Genomic DNA, 19,979 nt, shown 5'->3' with positions numbered 1-19,979 from the left:
GCCACAGGTGTTTCAAGCAGAGCCACTGATCCAACATGGAACTAAAAATGCCAGGGGCTGCCAGCGTCTGGGCTACACTAGCACTCCCACCATTGCTACCGCTGCGGGAAGTGAACCAATGGTGGGACACTTCAAGAGAAATAAGCTCATGGCAGACAAGAAATATTTATGAAAGACTGACACCACCAGCCTTCACCTGAAGGCTGAAAAAGTTTCCACTCCAGAACTTGGTCCATATTAGGTCCTTTTAAAAATCAGAGAAGAGAAACACTAGCCAACTGTGGTGTACTGATGACACTGTGACAACAAAAAATACAGGTTGCTGAGTTTTATAGTAATCATATTATCACTATTATAAAATACATAAGGATTTTAGCTCCTCTTATCTGACTTCAGAGACAATCCTATGGCCTCGTTACAGGAAGTCCCAAACCTTGTCTACACGAGGAAGGTTACTAGCTGGACCCATTACCCGCTGAACATGGTTTAACTACAAGTGTAGACCAGGCTCCCACGAATCAGCCACTAGCTTAAGCTGGCACAGGACTGGCATACTTCCAAAGCAGCCTGCTACTTTGCGTTGCTCACTATAAAAACCACAAGTTCAAAAGGAAAAGTGCAGTGATTAGTTCCAGACCAGTATCTTGGAGGAATGGAAATTCAAGAAAAGGAGGTGAAGGAAGATTTTTTTTTTTAAGCCAAAGATTAGCTTGGGTGAAAGACAGTTACGTTTATTTACTGAACAAATGGGAATTTCAAAAGTGCTCAGCAGTAGCCCAATTTGTCTCCCACTGAAGTCAATACACCCCGACATACAAAAATCCCACCACCATTAGAATTTTTCTATGTGTTGGACTCTTAAAAATCAGAGTCAGCACGTTTCCAAGAATTTCTATGGAAGCTCAAAGCTATCCCAGTGCTTCCAGGGGACTTAGTTATGACCAACTGAAAAGGCCTGGAGTTAAGAATGAAAACCCCTTCTCAACCTTGCTACCTAGGAATTATAATTCCTAAACATTCGGAAGTACCCGTCTTTATTAACATCCCACGACTGAATGGTTTGGCATGCCTCAGAGATAACTGCAATTCCACTCTACTTCCCAGGAAGAAGTCCAGTTTGCAAACAGTTTCTGGAAAAATAAATGCTACTCGGCAGATGAATAAGAAGCTGGAGAATGTAAAGTTGTCTTAGAAGTTCTATTGGGGGCAGAGAGGGGGAATTTGAAAAAAAAATAAAAATTTTGTTAATAATAAATCAGTGTGAAGTGTCTAATGATTAGAGCCGGACTAATAATGAAAAACAGAAGTTAAAATGTATTCAAGATTTTGTTAATTACTCCAGCCATTTTTGTACTATTGTGGCTTCCTTTCTGCATACATTCGTGTAATTGTGTTGTGCTACCAAAAACCAAAAGCTAAGTCTGTTCAGAAGTTCATCCTCTTAAAATTATATTCACTGCCTGTAAACACTGGCACCAAAAACCCAACTACAAAGCAAGCTCATCCTAAGGGAAGCCAGAGTAGGTACACCACACACTTGTGCACACACCCTGCATGCAACTATGTGACAAGTCAAAACAAAGCAGCAGCTCAAATTTCAGAGTTAAGATATCAAACCCGAACAAAAAACTCCTGAGGCTATAAATTTCAAAATGACCAATCTTTGTTTATTTGGGGATAATCTGAACTCAGAAAGATAACAGATTCCAGTCAATGAGTCATTATCAGTTATTCACTCTGCTCAAACAATGCACTAGGCTTTACCTCAGCACGCAATCTCTCTTCAGAGTAGAAAATAAGTTAAATTAAGCACCTTCTTTCTCAACAGATCTTCTGCTTGTGTCTACTCTGTCATATCTGTTTAGGGAAGAGCAAACCTCTATTCCAGATTGGCGCTGCAGAGCAAACACAGCTGTGTGAAGTATGAGGTGCATTGTATCCTGGTTTAGGAGTCAACTGATGTTTTCTTTCCAGGGACACTGAAGAGAATGAGATGGAACAGAATGCAGAATATCAGGACTGGTAATGAGGCATAAATGAGAAAGAACACAGTAAAAAGAAAAGGAGTACTTGTGGCACCTTAGAGACTAACCAATTTATTTGAGCATAAGCTTTCGTGAGCTACAGCTCACTTCATCGGATGCATACTGTGGACATTCCACAGTATGCATCCGATGAAGTGAGCTGTAGCTCACAAAAGCTTATGCTCAAATAAATTGGTTAGTCTCTAAGGTGCCACAAGTATTCCTTTTCTTTTTGCGAATACAGACTTAACACGGCTGTTACTCTGAAAAAAGAACATAGTGTGGACTTCAGAATCCCGGTTGAGTTTTCAGAGCTGGGAGACAGCAATACAGACCTACCAAACCTCTTCTCTTCGGTTTCATTAAAAACACCCACAAAACCCACAAACCTGGAAATAATTGAGACACAAAATGGAATTTCACAATGCCATTATTTTTAACTGTAACTGAGTCCATGTTCTTATTGTCAGACCATCCAGATACACGTTTCATTGTCCTTTAATATTTTCATATTATATTTGAGAACATTTTATACAAAAAACTCCCACATAAATGAAAAAATACATACTCTTTGTAGGTAGGGATTCCCACATATTTTCCTATGAGACTAACGCTCTTCGGAGCAGCACTGAAAGGCTCTGAAGAGAACTCCCACCTGGAAGAGCAAAGGCAGCCAAAATGCCTTCCTCCTATTTCCAAATCAGAGAGAGGAGTTTGGAGTTCCTTCTAGAGAGCCTCTGCATTATCATATGCTGACACAGAGCAGAAAAGCTAATATTTATAGATAGTTAACTATTGTCTGCTGGGGGGTGGGGGTTGGTCACAGCTAGCCCCAAAAAGAAGTCCTCTGCCTCCATCCTTCTTTCCTATTTAAGAATTCATGAAATGAAGGCAAAGAAATTTGACAGAAGCTGTGGAGTGATACAGCCATGTTTATGCACCTACACACACATCCAACCTTTGATACCTCATAACTCCAGGGGTGGGTGGGAAGAATCCGAACCCCTAAGTTAGGTAAACAATTGCAGTTTAAAATAAATAGAACACACTGAGCAAGGAGAATTGAATTTTAACTATCCCCTCCCTTCACAACCTATCACAAGCTCCAGAGTTTGACATGAAGAAGCAGCTATGTCAAAGTTATATATATATAGAACAAAGTTGAAAGGACAGACATTTTCACAACTCTAACAACAGGACAGTGTTTTTGGTCACTGTTTCCAAATCCTGGATAACCCTGGGTTCCCACAGCTCATGGGGGTGGAGGAATTGTAGACAGCTCAATGTGCAGCTGTGGTCAAAAAGAATAAATGAGATGCATAAAGAATGGGATGAAGAATAAAATGCAAACAATTATAATGCCATCATATAAGTCAATGGTGCAGCCGTATGTGGAATTGCGTGTGCAGCATTGGCTACGCCATCTATGAAAGGATACTGTCGACCTAGAAGGGAGTTCAGAGAAAGGCAACAAGAATGATCCAGGACATAGGAAAACTTTTGTATGAAGAGATAGATTGAAAGCATTGGGATTGTTATCTTAGGAGACAAAAAGAAAGCGGACATGATAAAAGCATATGAAATAAGTAATGATATAAAAAAAGGTAGATCTCAGAACCCAAAACAAGAGACAGTCAATGAAATTAGAGGTGGGAAATTCAAAACTGATGAAGAGGAAATAGGGATTTCACACACACACACACACAGTGGAACTCATTGCCACATTAAATCATTGAGACCAAGGATTTAGCAAGATTCAACAAGGGATTAGCAATTTACATGGATAACAAGAAAACCCAGACTTAATGCTAACAAAAAGGTTGAATGGAATTAAACCTCACGTTTCAGGATTTAAGTCAATGTCTACTCATTAGAGATCAGTATGAGACCAATGGTGAGGGACAAATTATCCCACATCTGCCGACAGCAAGGTTCTTACATCTTCCTCTGAAGCATCGGGTGATGGCAATTGTCAGAGACAAGATATTGGAGACGATGTGCCACAGGTCTGAACCAGCATGACTATTCTTATGAACTGGGGAAGGGGGGCAAAAGCTGGCTTTGCCGATAAGCCATTTTTGCAGTGTCCTATTCCAGAGGCCAGTAGGCTTGTCTCTTACACAACAGAGTTGTCTCAGGGTCACCCTCTATTATGCTCAGATGACTGTGGCTCCCTAGCAGAGAGACAGATGAGCCAGAGGTTTTGGTTCTCCAGCCGTGCCCATGTTGGGGGTGGAAGTCATAGCTGAAGTGCAGAGAGCCAGCTACAACATTCTTATGCCAGCCCTGGATTTCCCTCCCCCACATGACAGAAGAATTCCTAGAAAGTTGCTTAAATCAGCTTTAAGGCTGCCTTACATCATCAGTTCAGCATAAAGCGGCCTTCCTAGGGCCAGAATTTGTCCCAGAGACAAAGGCTACAGCTCCACTACAGAGCTTACAGTGGCGCAGCTGCACCAATGCTTGTGCGAATGCAGATGCTCTAAGCTGATGGGAGAGTGCTCTCCCGTCAACTTAATTAATCCACCTCCAACAAGTGGTGGTAGCTGTGTTGGCAGGAGAAGCTCTCCCGCCGACATAGCACTGTCCACAACAGCGCTTAGGTCGGTGTAACTTACGTCATGTGGTTTATTCACACCTCTGAACATAAGTTATATCGATCTAAGTTGTAGCGTAGCCATAGCCTAAGACTTTGCATGTTTGTTTCCTTCTCACCCCCATCACACCCACAATGTTTCAATAGAGTTCTCTTGCAAATGAGAGAGTCAATTCTCTATCCAAGTGTAGTGTGATCTAGTGCTCCTACGTAGAGTTCTGACAAGACACACTCTGCCCCATTCTGGTCAGGGCAGACTCATTTAAATCAAAACAATGTAAAACACTGATTTTAGTCATGATTTAAAGCAGCAAGTAGGAAATTTTGATTTAAAAATCACTGATTTTAAATCTTGTTTTTCACTTCTACTTCTGTTATTTTCCTAAAGAAAGGCTGAATACCATTGGTTGGTAACAATTAAAATAGATTGAGCTGCAACATTTTTTAAAAAAATATTTTTATTAGTTAAATAAATTTACCTTAGAAATGCTGATACATATGGGGAAAACAGTATGTTTATCAAAACGTATCAACATATGTGTTGCATCTAAAAGTAACGGATTTATTAACAATCAAATATCTGTAGTTAGTGAACTGGTGGATTGTTTCTGATCACCTTGGGCCAGGGTTTCAAAAGTATTTAGGTGCGTACTGGGATTTTTTTCAAAGGTGCCTTTAAACACCCAACCGGCTCAGGCACTTTTGAAAAAAATCCCAAAAGGTGCCTATCTGCATCTTAAAGGCACCTTAAATGCCTTTAAAAATCCAGTCCCCTGGCCTTCAGATTTTTAGAGTTACTAGATCTCACCCTCTTCCACTTGGCTTTTATTCATAAAATTGGCTGAGGAAAACAAGCTTCCCTGCTTTTTCAACTCATGATCAGTTTCTCCATTTTCTGCATCTGGTAGCTACATTGAAATCAAACGTAACTAAGGCAAAAGATTTTCTGCACGAAAGAAACTGGAAGTACTTACATTTGGAAAAATGTAACTGCCAGCACTCACTCCATTGTAAAGAATGTAAATAATATAGATACTTAATGCATTACATTACATTGTGACATTATAAAGTTTGAGCGGCCCTAAAATGTTAATGCTATTTCCCCCTAATTTTGTATATAATTAAAAAGGCAGCATCCTTTAACTCAGTGGTGAAAAACCTGCGGCTTGTCAGGGTAATCCACTGGTGGGCTGCCAGACAGTTTGTTTACATTTGCACGGCTGCCCGCAGCTCCCAGTGGCCCGCAGTTCACTGTTCCCGGCCAATGGGAGCTGCAGAAAGTGGCGCAGGCTTTGAGGCTCAATTTTTAAAAAATTTTAAATTAAAAAATAATTTTAATATACTCTTGAAGTTTAGGTGTTCAATTTGACATTATGACAACATGTTATTTTTAAACCGCTTTTTTTTAAAAAAGGAAAAGAGCATTTAAATAAAAAAATCCAATTTTTTTAAATAGAAAAATAATCAATATTTTAATCCACCCTGATTCTAGTACTGGTCCCTCAGACAGAAGTGGCCATGTTTGCAGTACCTGTGATGCACACAAATGGAGAAGAAACTAATGGCTTATCTACATGGCCCTACAGCGTGGATCACAGGGATGTGAACTGTAGCACGCACTGAAGTGCTGTGCTATAACTGCTCCTTGTTGACCCTGCTAGCGTGAACTAAAAGGTACCTAGCTCACATTAATGTAGTCCTGGCGGAAAGGGGGTCTACACAGGTCCAGATCAGTTACAGCACAACACTTTAATGCATGCTGTAACTCACACCTCTGTAGCCCAGGCTGCAGGGCTGTCTAGACAAGCCCTAAAACTACTAAACTCGTTATGCACACGTGACAAGAATATATTCAGACCCCAGGAAAAAGAGTGCCCGAGCATACACTCCTCGAGCTACGGAGCTCACTTGAACTGGTTTTGCTACAGAACAAGTAATGGATTTGCTTCTCAGTACGGTCACTCTTCTGTTCCTTCAGAGAATGTAATATCAAACCCTTCTGAGCTCAGCACATTCAGAGCTTTCCACTTTTGCTTTCTCACTACTATTTCAAGAGTGGCAACGTCTCCAGTAACCCCGGTCATCATATTCGGGACTGGGGAGAAGTAAGGGAGAAGGAAGACAGAAAAGAGCTTGTGTTTTGTTAGGACCAAGAGTTTGAAGTGCTTGTATAATAAAAACTCGCTGAATATAGTTTTAGTCTTTATGTGATAACAGGCTACCACCAATACCTGTCATTGCCTTCAGCACCTTCCGTCCAAGGGTCTCAAAGCACTTACAAACACCGAACCCTACCGCACGTCTGTGAGGTAGGTAAATATATTTTTAATATTTAAGCTCTAGGAGACATGACAACTTTTATGGGCCTACCAGTTCAGACTAGTAGTCCATCTAGCTCAGAGAATGGCCAGTACCAAATGCTTCACAGGAAAGTCCAAGAAACCCCATGATGTACAATTATGGAATATTTGTATTGATGGGAAAGCTGTCTTCCTAAATCCCAGGCTGCTGGAGGATCTGGCTTTAGGGTCTACTTCTGTACTTCCAGTCACTGAAGTCAGGGGAAGATATTTTGTGCAAAAGTAGTGAACTCAACCAAATATCAAGAGACTGTCCCAGCTCTGAGAAGGTGCTTGTAACAGAGATTCTCACATCCCTCCGACTATTCCCTCTGTAACACTATTAACCATCTAATACACCTTTCAATAGAATAACCTCTCCCTGTGGGTAATAACCAGCCTCCATTCAGATGTTCAGCCGTTATCACCCTCATGTAAAACACTGCAAGAAGAGAGAGCAATGGTATTCGTTCAATCCCACTGTCATATAGTCACTTTCTCAAGGATACTTTATTAAGAGAAACCTCACATCAGCATGAGAAACAATCCTACTGTAACTCTCAACAAATCACAACAGCTACTCAAAACTAACCCGGACACTAGAAAGCCTGCAGGCCATACCTGTATAATTCTCACTGAGCAGGGCATGATAGGTCAATAGGGTTAATTATCTAATCCTAATGTTGAAGGAAGTGGAAAAATATTTTAAAAAAATAAAAAAGCATGGGTTTCCAGACTAGCTCTGACTACTAAGTAGGTGAAATGAATCATTGACGCTGTACTTTACCTAGTTCTTTCCCCTCACCCCACCATCTTCACACAAGCTTACTGGCAAAGTCTCAAAAAGTGCAGGACGCCAACCTCTCTTTCCCTTCCCTCTTTACACAGCAAAGTGAGAATTCTCTTGGTACCCGTAGGAGATGTCAAAGAGCAGCCATTCTTAAAACTGTCTATTATACGGAGTAAATAATCTCCAGGGGTGGGGAGTTTGATAGCTATTCTACTTTACTATCCACACAAAAAACAGGCAAAAGACCAAAGGCTAATTTTGTCTTAATAGCTCCTACACAGCGTTAGTTCAATTTTGTCTAGTCACTTTTCATTTAGTCTGCTCATGTATGCGAGGAATTAAAAGGGACATCTGAAACCCAATTACATGACCTGTAACAGAGTGGAGAAAGACGTAACAAGAGCCAATGGTTGGAAGCTGAAGCCAGACAAATTCAAATGAAAGAATAACCACAATTTCCCTTCCTCACCACCAATGGAGGATGAGTAACCAATGGAACAACCAACCAAGGGAAGGAGTGGATTCTCCTTCTCTTGCAGTCCTCAGATCTACACTGGATGCCTTTCTGGAAGACATGCTGTAGTCAAACGCAAGTTACTGGTTTCAACGCAGAGGTCACTGGGGGAAATGTAATTGCCTGTGATATACAGGAGGTAAGACTAGATGATCCTATCATTCTGGTCTATGACTTACTAGCAAAGCTCAGAGACATTCTCTCACCTTTCATTAGGCTTGTACTGCAACACTAGAATAGTTATTTTCACTGTCTGGTTCTAATGACTACTCCAGTCCTGTTGTTCTTTCTGACATTGCAGAAGGGATTCACTTTTTTTTTTTAAATTGACTTTGTTTAAATATTCCCACCTAATGTAGAAATCTGAAATGCACGACATCTGAGTTCTGAGTTTAGCTACTTGACATTGCCTTAATCTCAATATTGTCATAAATTCAAGTAGAGCTCCCCTAAGGCAGTACATTTTTGCATGACATTAGGTGCTACAGTTTGTTAGAAACAGTTGGAAGTTAAGATACAATTCACATAGGGAATAGGAAAGGAACATTTTCGAGGTAATCTGCATAAGTATACATCAATCGCTTATAGTAATGAATTCTGTTAATTGTTCATTCTTGACATGTACTATCACCCTCCTTTTCAGGCCCTGGCTTTCTCACAGCTGACACAATATAATTTGCATGTTATCACACCTCAATATATAGCATCTCTAATGGGAGTAAGAGAGAACTGCAGAGTCCCAGTGCTGACAACTCTAAGTTGTTGCCTTGATTATTCCATGAGAAATCTAAAATGCTCTTCTACACCACTGCCAGTTACTCAGCTACAAAAAGACACTATTAAAGATACTTAAAATGAATTATGTCCCATTAGAGTCAAGTACATGGTAAGTCTGATCACAAATCTAAATGGTTATTTAAGGCAAATTTTAGTTTCAAAGGCTAAGTGAGATTTATTTAAAAAAAAGCAATATTTGATTAGTCATATTTTCACAGGGTTTACTTACAAAATAAAAACAAGTAAAATTTTCAGCCACAAAGCCCTCCATCTATTTATACAGTATTGTAAACATTTTTATTTTAAGTAACATGGAAACATTTATTGGATGACCGAGAGGATAAACAGTCAAAGTGTCTCACAAATGTTTGTTAAATTCACCCATGGAATCACAACAACTAGTATGCTAATCATTAGGACAGGGTAAATAAATAACTTATTTAATATGTACTAGATTACTCTACCACAACCCACAAGTGTTTACAAATACATTTACAATTTACACTAATGTGTGTATTATATAGAAGTTTACCATTTATACACATGCTTCCTTACAAATTTACAAGGGCAATCTACAAGGGACTGTCTGTTTTCTATAAACAGTTTAAGTGCTTCTGATCAGAACATGTGCTGATGCTTGAAACTTTCACTATTACTCAATTCTACTAACTGATCAGAAGGTACCTCATCCCTGCTCCACAGTCACTGTAGGTGCTGACACCCTAACAAATTTGCATCTGTGCCCACTTAACAGATTGTGCTTTTGTAACCAAAAAGCACAAGCTACTGCCTACTTTTGACAGCTTCTCCTAGGCTGCAAAGAGAGACCCCGCATCAGTTACAAAACAGATTCTTCATTAGAGAGTTTTAATTTCACTTTCCGCATCTATTATTTAGATATATAATGCACAGCAGCAATTGAGACACACATAGGTATTAGAGTTTAGAAGCCAGAAAGGGGGTAGGGGAAGGAAGTTGTGTAATGGATTGGTCTCATTTAGAGGACACTCCTGGATATGAAAAACAAAGCAGTTTCCATTTCCATCAGTGCAAATAAACAGCTACAGTGATCTGTCTAGGCCACGCTTGCTGACATGCCACCCGAGACACCTCGGTTTAATTTCCAGTCCAAGGGCCTGATTCTGTTCTCAGCTACCCTAGGTTAAATCCAGAATAACTCCACAGAAGTTAACAGGAGTTACATGTGTCTAGACTAAAATGGAATTCAGCCCCAGGTCTCCTACTTTAGCTTGGAGTGCTACAGAAGCAATATGCTTAGTCTAGAGTCATCATCAAATTACTGGTGACAACTTCGACATGTTTCCCAGTTGAGTCCCAGCCATCCTCAGGCCTAAGCAGTGTAACACAGTTTACAAAGTGGAGAGGGGTTACTTGGCAAATCCTGTCCTGATGCAGGGAAGGAACTAGATCAGCGGTTCTCAAACTGTGAGTTGGGACCCCAAAGTGGGCTGGCTTAGGCTTTCTGGGGCCCAGGGCTGAAGCCCAAGCCGCACTGCCCAGGCCAAATCCCACTGCCTGAGGCTGAAGCCCTTGGGCTCAGGCTTCAGTACCCCTTCCTGAGGTCATGTAGTAATTGTTGTTGTTAGAAGGAGGCCATTGTGCAATGAAGTTTGAGAACCCCTGAATTAGATGACCTACTGGAGGCATTACAGACCCACATAAGTGGTCATCGGGTCTTTGGACCAGGGCACTGGAAGACACCCCCATCCTGGCAAGAAGTGGGATCTTCTTTGCATGTCTTTCATGCATATTAAATAATTGTAGCTTGGTCTTCTACACTTTACACTGTATCATCTTTACCTCTGTCCTTATTCCCTTCCTCACATACATACACCTCCAATCCCCTGATCTCACCCAAAGTGAGCCTGTCAGAAGAGGCTGAAATAAGAGTTACAGAGGCAAAGATAAATCTGATTTCTCAATTAGCAAATTGGCATGCCACCTTTCTCAGCTAGCTAAGACCCAAGGTGATTGACTAAGCACAAGAATTGCCAGACAAGCTATTCTCTTAATTAAAACATGTAAAGAGAGCTCTCATTTTAAATAAAAATCACAACCGTAACAGGTCTTAGCTTTACAAGAGACAAACAAAACGGTTAGCTTTTACCTAAAGTCAAACTTCTGTTAACATGGCAGTCACAGTAAAGCACTGTCTACACTAGAGCTTTAAAGCTCACCTGAAATACTTTTTAAACATATACTTGTAACACAATAGCCCCACACACTATGTTCAAAAGTATCTTGTGATTCTGGGTGCCTAACAAGGGGCCTGATTTTTAGCCTGCACCCACCCTCTGAAAGTCAGGCCCATTTAAGGTGTTTCAGGTTGGGTACCCAAAAATGGGGGCAAAGTTACTCGTCACTTTTGAAAACGTGGACCCACAAGTTTAACTGTGGCTTAAACATACCCATGCTGACAAACACCCTAGCCTGTGTAGGTGGGACCAAGCACTCCCATTTGTTCACTTGCATCACACCTTCTTCCCCCACCCCCTTACACATGGAATACCCATTCTGAAGAGATACATAATACCATTATCCTCTCCCCCTCAAGAGCCACTGCTGTCATGAATCCTCCAAGAAACCAATTAGCATTGGTAAGTTGAGGGGCACTTGGGACTTGTTGATTTTTAAATACATAATTTTCATTTTTATGTTGTATCCTTTTTCCCCCGCTCCCTTTGAATGCTGTTTGTCTTTGCCAGCACTTCAGAACAGGGACTGTCTCTCTGAGTGGCTAGCACATTGTGAGTGTTACTGAAACAGAAATAAGTAAAATTAAGTCTGTTCTGAAGAGGAACAGTATTCTGGTCCAGGCTTACCTGGGCAAAACGTCATCTTTACACACACAACCCATCGAACAGGTCTAACTGTGTTGGAATCAAGATTTAACAACTCAGACTTCAGTTTAAGTGCAATTAAACGCCCTCTGAGGATGGTGCTTTAAGTTAATTTTCAGCAACCAAAGGCTATTGGAGACCAGCCATTTCCCCCTAAAATTTCCCACCAGTGGAGCTGCAGCAGTGGTAACAGGGCTCACTGACACATGGTCTGTCTTTAAGTTTGTACAGTGCATGGCACAACAAGCTCCTGGCCTCTATGAGCTACTGTAATAATAATAATAAATAATAATAACGTGTAGACCAAACTCCACATCACCTAACTATGCTCAATGCAGGACTAGAACAGTGGTTTTCAAACTGCGGGTTGCGACCCAGTACTGAGTCGTGGAATGTAAGTGCTGGGTCGCAACGGCTCTGGTCAGCACCGGCGACCAGGCCATTAAAAGTCCAATCGGTGGCGCTGCCTGGCTAAGGCAGGCTAGTCCCTACGTATTCTGACACTACGCTACGCCCTGGAAGCGGCCAGCAGCAGGTCCAGCTCCTAGGCAGGGGTGCCATGGGGCTCCATGCACTGCCTCCATCCCGAGCACCAGCTCCGCACTCCCATTGGCTGGGAACCGGCCAATGGGAGCTGGGGGCAGTGCCTGCAGGCGAGAACAGTACAAAGCTGCTTACGAGCCTCCCCCTAGGAGCCAGACCTGCTGCTGGCTGCTTCCAGGGCACAGCGTGATCTGTGGTACTAAGGCAGGCTTCCTGCCTGTCCTAACGCCTCTGCTGTGCCGCTGATCGGGAGCTGCCCAAGGTAAGCTCATGCCCCAACCCCACACCCCAGCCCTGAGCCCCCCCAAACCCAGAGCCCGTTCCTGCACCCCAAGCCCTTCATCCCCAACCCAGAGCCTGCACCCCCATCCCAGTGCTCTGACCCCTCCCACACCCCAACCCTCTGCCCCAGCCCTGAGCCCCCCCAAAACCCAGAGCCCCCTCCTGCACCCCAAACCCCTCATCCCCAGCCCCTCCCAAGAGCCTGCACCCCCTGCCCAGAGCCCTGACCCCCACCCACAACCTGAACCCCTCATTCCCAGCCCCACCCTGCAGGCCTCACCTCCACACCCCAACCCTCTGTCCCATCCCTGAGCCCCTCCCACACCCCAAATCCCCAACTCCGTTGGGTCACGGGCATCAACTATTTTCTTCAACTGGGTCGCCAAAAAAAAAAAAGTTTGAAAACCACTGGACTAGAGGATGGAGGACAAGCTTTTCAAGGGTGCTCAGCACCCACAAGCAGAACTAAGTTTTCGAAAGTGCTCTCAGCTATGTTCATCTGAAAATCTGGCCATAAATTTCACAATTTCTGCAGGGTGTTGAGCTCTTCTGAAAAGCTGGCTCTTATTCAGGTGACTAAATGGGAGCTAAACTCCTTTGAAAATCTGGCCCATAGTGCTGACTGCTGGCATACACCAGTGGCCTATCTCCACTGGAACGCGTCATTGGTGTTGGCAATGGCAGGATTTTTGGGCTTGGGGGGGGGGGGGGGGGCGTAAGAGTCTAATGCAGTTGTGGCCTGAATGCCCTATCAACTCTACAACAAGGGTCACGTTGAAAAGGAGTCCCCTGCCAGTGACTTACTTCCAGGGGGACATCCAGCTCTGCTTCAAACTCAGCACCAGGGCCCACCTCCACTATACTTATTCAAGCAAGACTCCCTGCAACCGACAGCCCTTCCCAAGCTAATGTGCAAGTGATCTGGCATTTAGTTATTACATTATCAGCTACAGAAATTAACGCTTGTACCACCACGTTTCCACAGGCTCCCAACTAGTCCTTTATACCAGACCTCCCATTATAATCCCACACAGCTTCTAACTATGCCTAAAGTGCTGGTTGAGGTGTGCTAAGGAAGGGCTGAACCGGACCCAGCAGGGATCCTGCCCCCCGCAGAAGGGTGACAGACCATCACCTTGGCCTCACAGTGATGAGCTCCTCCACCCCACATACCACTGATGTTGCAGGACCCAAAGCCTCCCCCACCCGCTGGGCAGGGGAGAGCCGCCAGGAAGCGGAGGGAGAGGGAAGCCCTGGCCATTGCAATGTCAAGTGAAGGGGAACCCAAAGCAACGTGCTGTGGCCGGGGGCTGGCCATGCAGCGGCACAACTAAAGCCCCGGCCCTGCTCCACCCTCCCCCTCCCAAGGAAATGTCCCCAGGGAGATGGTTCAGACACCCCACGCCGCCCCTCCTCCCACTCCTCCCCCTGCTCCCAAGCCAGGGCACAGGCAGGGGAAGCCAGCCGGCTGCACGACAAACCACCCCCTCACCCAGCCCCGGGGCGAGGGAAAAAGCAGCGGCCACAGAGCAGTCGCTGGGGCTGCACCGTCCTGGCGCCCCCGGCCCCGAGGAAGGTAGTTTGCTTGGGGACCCCCCACCCCCCGAAGGGGATTAAAACTCTGCGCGCCCGGGGCGGGGAGCAGACTTGACACTGACAAGGGTCCTAACAAAGTTTCCTCCCCCTTCTCAGCGCTGCCCTGCTGAGCCTGGACCCCTCCCAGACCCACGGGCACGAGCGATCCCCAGGGAGCCGCTCCGCTCACCTCTCCGCTCCGCTCCGCTCCGCTCGCATCCCTCGCGCCGGTCCGGCAAGGACCTTACCCAGGCGGGACGGGAGAGAGGAGGGGACGCATGAGGCACGCGGCTTCCCCCCAGACGGCGACACCCGCCTCCCGGCAGCCTCCAAACCCCCCTCCCGTGTCTCTTTGTACCAGCGACCAGGCACCGCGGCCGGCCGCCCGCACTGCGGCTGCGCGCTGCCCCAAATCAACAATGCAACCCTCCTCCCCCGCTGGGGCTCCGGCGGGGCGGGGGGAGCCGGGCTCTGGGGCTGAGCGTAGACCGCACAGCCTGGCGGTGCGCGGCGCGGAGGGGCAGAGACCTGGCTGCCTAGCGGGGGCGCTGGCTTAGGGGCAGAGTCGCTCAGCGGGAGCGCTAGCTCAGACCAGGGGCATTCAGTCACAAGAGTGAGAGGGCGATATGTTGATGCCAACAAAGCAGAGGACTGAACTTCTGGGTGTTGCTTGGGTGGATTTGATCGTTCAGCTCAGTTATACAGACCTGCCGCTGACTTTCTGTGTGACTTTGGTCAAATCACTCTCTCTGTGCCTTGGTGTCCCCATCTGTAACGTGGGGCTAATGATACCTGCTAGGCATGTTTATTTGCTTTACTGTTTATATCTATTCAGAGCATGCCCGGTGCTCGCCCTCTTTCAAGCATCTTAAATAAAATGTTTTGCAATTTACTTTTTGCAATATTAACAAACGGACAGAATTTCCACTCACGAGCTTCGGCGCTGCATGTGCTGAGCTGCGTTATGGGGCTTAGTTTGGGAACGTGTGTCAGGTGCTTTGAGATCCTAGAAAGAAATGCTGCTATACACGTGTCAAGAGGTATTAGAACCCGTTATCATTAGTGGCACATGAAGTAGGTTTCATTTTTTTTTACTGATCATTCCTTTGTAGTGATCTTTTGGTCATAAGGCTCAAAAGAGACTGTTTAAAAACTATTTCCCATCTGTGCTGATGTGTTTGCCTCTGCCAGTGAAGCATTCATTTGTACAGATAATTTCTCTCTTTTTCTCTGTTTTTTAGGGTAGGTAGGAAAAAATTTTGCTGAGCCATGACTCAGCTGCAGATAAAGCATGCTGGAGTTTGTGGGGGTGCTAACTTGAGACAATTCGAACTAGACTGACCTGCCATTGTGGCTAAAATGCTGAGCACAACTCATTCTCCCCTGGCAACAAGGAGGTTCTGAATCTCAGCATGTCTAATTTAGGACTCACTGCTGTATGGACTGGATGTAGAGAGATCATTTGGATATAATCATTTGGGGGTGGGTGGGGAAAAGGAGTGTTCAAATTGATCTTTATAATAAAACTACAGTATCCTTGAAAAATTGCCTAAAACATATTTGTAATCTAGATAAGGAAGTCTTCCCTCCATTAAAGGGCTAAAAGATGGATCCAAAGCCCATTGAAATTAATGGGAGTCTACTGACTTCGGTGGGTTTTGGATCAAGTTCCAAATCCTGACATGGCTGGCACAGCAAGAGCATGCCCTGTGCCAAGGGAGTCCTGTCAGCCAGGGCAGGATTCCTCACTGCATGCTGTGGGGGCCTCGCTGTGAAGTGCAAGGGTTTTTGCAGATCAGAAGCAAAGTGCCCTCCTGCCAGCTAGGACTAGCTGTTGACGACAGTATTTGGTATTTCCTTTTCAGCAGGGAGCAGATGGAGTATTTAGCTGAGATTTTCAAAGTAGACCAAATGTATGGTTATATGCCCTGCAGTGCTTTGAAAATCTCAATCTATAACACATCTTAAAACTATGTGCCAAAACTCTGTTGGCCAGAAAAACTGTCTTTAAATCCCTTTTCAGCTAATAAGGCCACAGTTTTAAAAGCATTCACTTATTTTGTATTCTTCAGCGTTTTGGTAGCCAACCTGAAATTTCAGTGTGGATGGATGCCATAGTTCCTTTCACTGCTCCTGTATTATGCTGTTCCTCTCAGTTCCTCAGATCAATAGCTTCAGAGTGCCTTTCTGATAGCTGAGAGACTGATTTTATAGCTCTGATTCCACAATCTCTTTGAATTAAGGAGTGGTTAACAAGTGAATTCACAAGCCTGGAACAAGTGGCACACAATAGACTCAACAAATGCCAACAGTTTGAGGACACTTGGTCTTTCCTTCCAGATTTGGACGCATAATGTTGCTCATTGATCGGCCATGGCATGTTATTTCACAACACAAAAAGACGCAACTGTTGCACTGCACATATAATCTCTTTGGGCTTCTCTCTCTCTGCTTCAGTGTCAGTGTTTGACACCTCATGACCTTCCCTGGTTGTTTCATTCTCTCGCTCTCTATTTTATTTCTACCTTTCTTCTGAGGATTCACTGGAAATCCTTCAATTTTTCAGCTGTTTTTGCACCTGTAATACCTGAAAACTAATGCAGCCTTTGAACTGAGAGTGGTCTGGATTGTTTCAATTAGCATTCATTCCAGAATGTAGCAGAAAGGATCTGAGTAAGTCTACACACTCACTCATTTTACACTCTACTACTGTAGGCTCCAAATTTAAATTGGTTGTTGGTTTTATAAAAGGGGGGCTTTACAGACCCGAAATGAAAGTATTTCCATCTAAATCATTTTCAGTTTTGTTTTCAAACTCCCCAAACCCATTAGACTATTTTTAGACGTTAAAAACCACACTGGTGTTTATTTTTAATAGGTAAAGCTGGTGTGATGTTATACAGGCACAAGTCATCTCGCAAACCATTAAGCTTTTATTTAAAAAAAAAACCCCAAGAAAAACCCTACTTAAATACATTATACATTTTAAATCAGCGGCACCTATTTTTAGAACACTTCCAGGCTGACACTTTGTTCGGATCCTGCAGTTCTTACTTACATGAGTAATCTCTATGCCAAGCTTCAGCCCAGGACACCTTTTTATGGATGAGTTATCAACCCCTGAAAAACTGGGGCTTAAGAAAAGAAATGCTGACATAAGTGTGATCAGCCTGCACTGCAAATCCACTGCTAACAGAAACATATATTCAGAGAAACAGCCAGCTCCTTAACATCAACTGTTCAACCCAAATAGTAGATAAACACAGGCCTGGTCCTCCAGGCCTTATTCATGTAACCCAGAAGAAGTCAATGGGCTACTCACATGAGTAAGAGTGGCAGGGTCAGGCCTTAAGTTTAATGAATGAACTGAATCTTAACGTTATTTATTATTTGTATGATGGTAGCCCAAGTCACGGAGCAGGACTCCATTGTGTTAGGCACTGTACAAACACAGAACAAACCTACAGTCCCTGCCCCAAAGAGTTTACAATCTAATTTTATCCTTTGTTGGAGCAAGGAGCAGAGCAGGCAGATACAACACCCGCCTCCTTCTTCTGCTTTTCAATCCTTTCTTTCAGAAGCAGTCAGCAGGTGACAGTTTAAATGAATGAAATTTAAGAAGAAGTCAGTAGGAGCATTGCCTTCACAAGAGCTCAGGAACAGACTCATATAATAGACAGTGCTGTTCTTTTTCTGCATCTGAGTATAATGGACCAGATTCTGGCCCACCCCAGAGCCCCTTTGCACCACTGTGGCAGCACACAGAGCTTGTAAAGTGCATGAAACAAGAAGCTGAAGATTTCCCTGACATGGGGGAATCCTCATCTGAGGAAGCACTAGTATAGCAGAGCCCGCTCTATTCTACTCATCCCAGCCCCTGGGCAGAGGGGATATGTGGGGGATAGCAGAGACATGAGGGGAGGTGTGGTAAGAGCACCCTACACTAATGATTCCTTACCAGCATGGAGCAGCTGTGAAGCTGATCTAATTTACACCTGGGCCTGAACTGGCCTCTGGGGCATAGGGAAGCACAGCTACTTTAGTTCCCAGACACAAGGTAGTACAGAACAAGGCTAGCCCCAAGCATTAGGGACAATATGTATTCTTAAATCATTGACGCATATCAGGGCCGGGCTGGTCATTACAGGCTAATGAGGCTAAGCCTCACCAATATCACAGCAGAGTAATGTAGTTGAGTTACCCTTGGCACTGGGAGACTCTGGGTGGGGGGAGGCGTTGGAACTACAAGTTGCAGTTCATCGAAGGGCCAGCGGGGGACTCCTGGCTCTACAACATAGGCTGCAAGCAGCCTGAAGAGGTGGGGGAGGGCTACACAAGATGAATTATCTTGCTATGAATTATTTGTCAGAGTCTCTATTGCACTTGCATTTGTTTTGTTCTGTTTGCTCATTTAACAATGTATAAACATGGTCTCAGAGCCTGGCTTGCATGTGGCATGTACATAAGGGGAGAGATGTTCCTGGACTAGGAGTGTTGGGTGAGAGAGGTTCAGAGCTGAGGAGAGTTCTCTGTTGGGGGGGCATAGGTTGGAAGAGGGAGGGTCTCAGCAGACGTATGGGGAGGAGGAGGAGATCTAAGATGACAGATGGGTTTGGATTGGGTTGGAGGGAAATGATAAGGTCTGGGCACCTTCTGAGCTAAGCCAAGGGAATATGTTGGCTTGTCAAGGGGGAGCAACCAATTGATGAAAGAGTTGGTGGGCACATTAGTTGGGGGTACGGTGACCAGATGTCCCGATTTTATAGGGACAGTCCCAATTTTTGGGTCTTTTTCTTATATAGGCTCCTATTACCCCTCCATCCCCTGTCCCAATTTTTCACATTTGCTGTCTGGTCACCCTAGTTGGGGGTGTGGAGGGGGAGTAGCTGGTAGAGGTTGGGACTTGGAGAACACAGCAAAGAGGTGACACGGATAAATACCTATTTCTTCCCTCCCCCACCCCCCACACTTTACTGAGAGTGTTCTACTTTTTCATACTGAAAGTGTGCAGGAGAGGGAAAAAGAACCTTTTCTTCCCACCAATCTCCCGTATTCCCCAGGCAAACACTTTCCTACAACATGTTCGCCACAGGGTCCCAGCTTTTAGTTGTAAAATATGAGCCAAGGAGTTGCTACTTGCAGCCCCACTGCTTATTTTGAGAACTAACGACCACTGACAGACACTAGTCATATTCTATCTATACAAACCACTGCCCTCTCTCCAAATTACTTCTTAAAAACCTCCCTTCTCCTGGGCACCTTTCCGTGATCGCCCAAAGAAAGAAGTACTTGTTCATTTATTCTTTTTCCACCATCAGATGCCCCATGCAGGTTGCACTAAAGTGCATTTGGTCTTGTAAGGTCAAATCCTGTCATCTTTCAGCAATCACTGCTTGTATGAGCAAAACCAGCAGGCTTTGCACCTGGTGCTTATGTGTCTGCACTGTTTTGTATGGCTAATTTGGGGCTCCAGCCAAGGCCCACTACAGTTAATGGGAGTGTGTCCACTGTCTCCAGCAAGAGTTGGATCAGGCCTTTAGAAAGTATAAGCTCATTGGGGCCGGGACCCTATCTTCCTCTCTAATCTTTACAGGACTGAGCACACCATTGGCATGCTAGAAAAGAAGATAGATAAAATACATTTCCCCTATGGACCAGGATGCTGGTGTCACAGCTCC

General features: G+C 44.4%; 1 protein-coding gene across 3 annotated transcripts in view; it reads right to left on the bottom strand.

Annotated features, from left to right (window-relative positions):
- Positions 1-14,703, bottom strand: part of KANK1 (KN motif and ankyrin repeat domains 1) — a 170,750-nt gene extending 156,047 nt beyond the window's left edge. For all 3 annotated transcript variants that reach the window (XM_073345218.2, XM_073345217.2, XM_073345219.2), the window contains exon 1: positions 14,492-14,703. The gene's annotated coding sequence lies outside the window, so the exon portion shown is untranslated. The remainder of the gene's footprint in view (positions 1-14,491) is intronic.
- Between the last annotated feature and the right edge of the window lie 5,276 nt (positions 14,704-19,979).

This window comes from Lepidochelys kempii, chromosome 5, assembly GCF_965140285.1.
Source record: "Lepidochelys kempii isolate rLepKem1 chromosome 5, rLepKem1.hap1, whole genome shotgun sequence".
Classification (NCBI taxonomy): domain Eukaryota; kingdom Metazoa; phylum Chordata; order Testudines; family Cheloniidae; genus Lepidochelys; species Lepidochelys kempii.
This window is presented reverse-complemented; position numbering and strand designations above follow the sequence as displayed.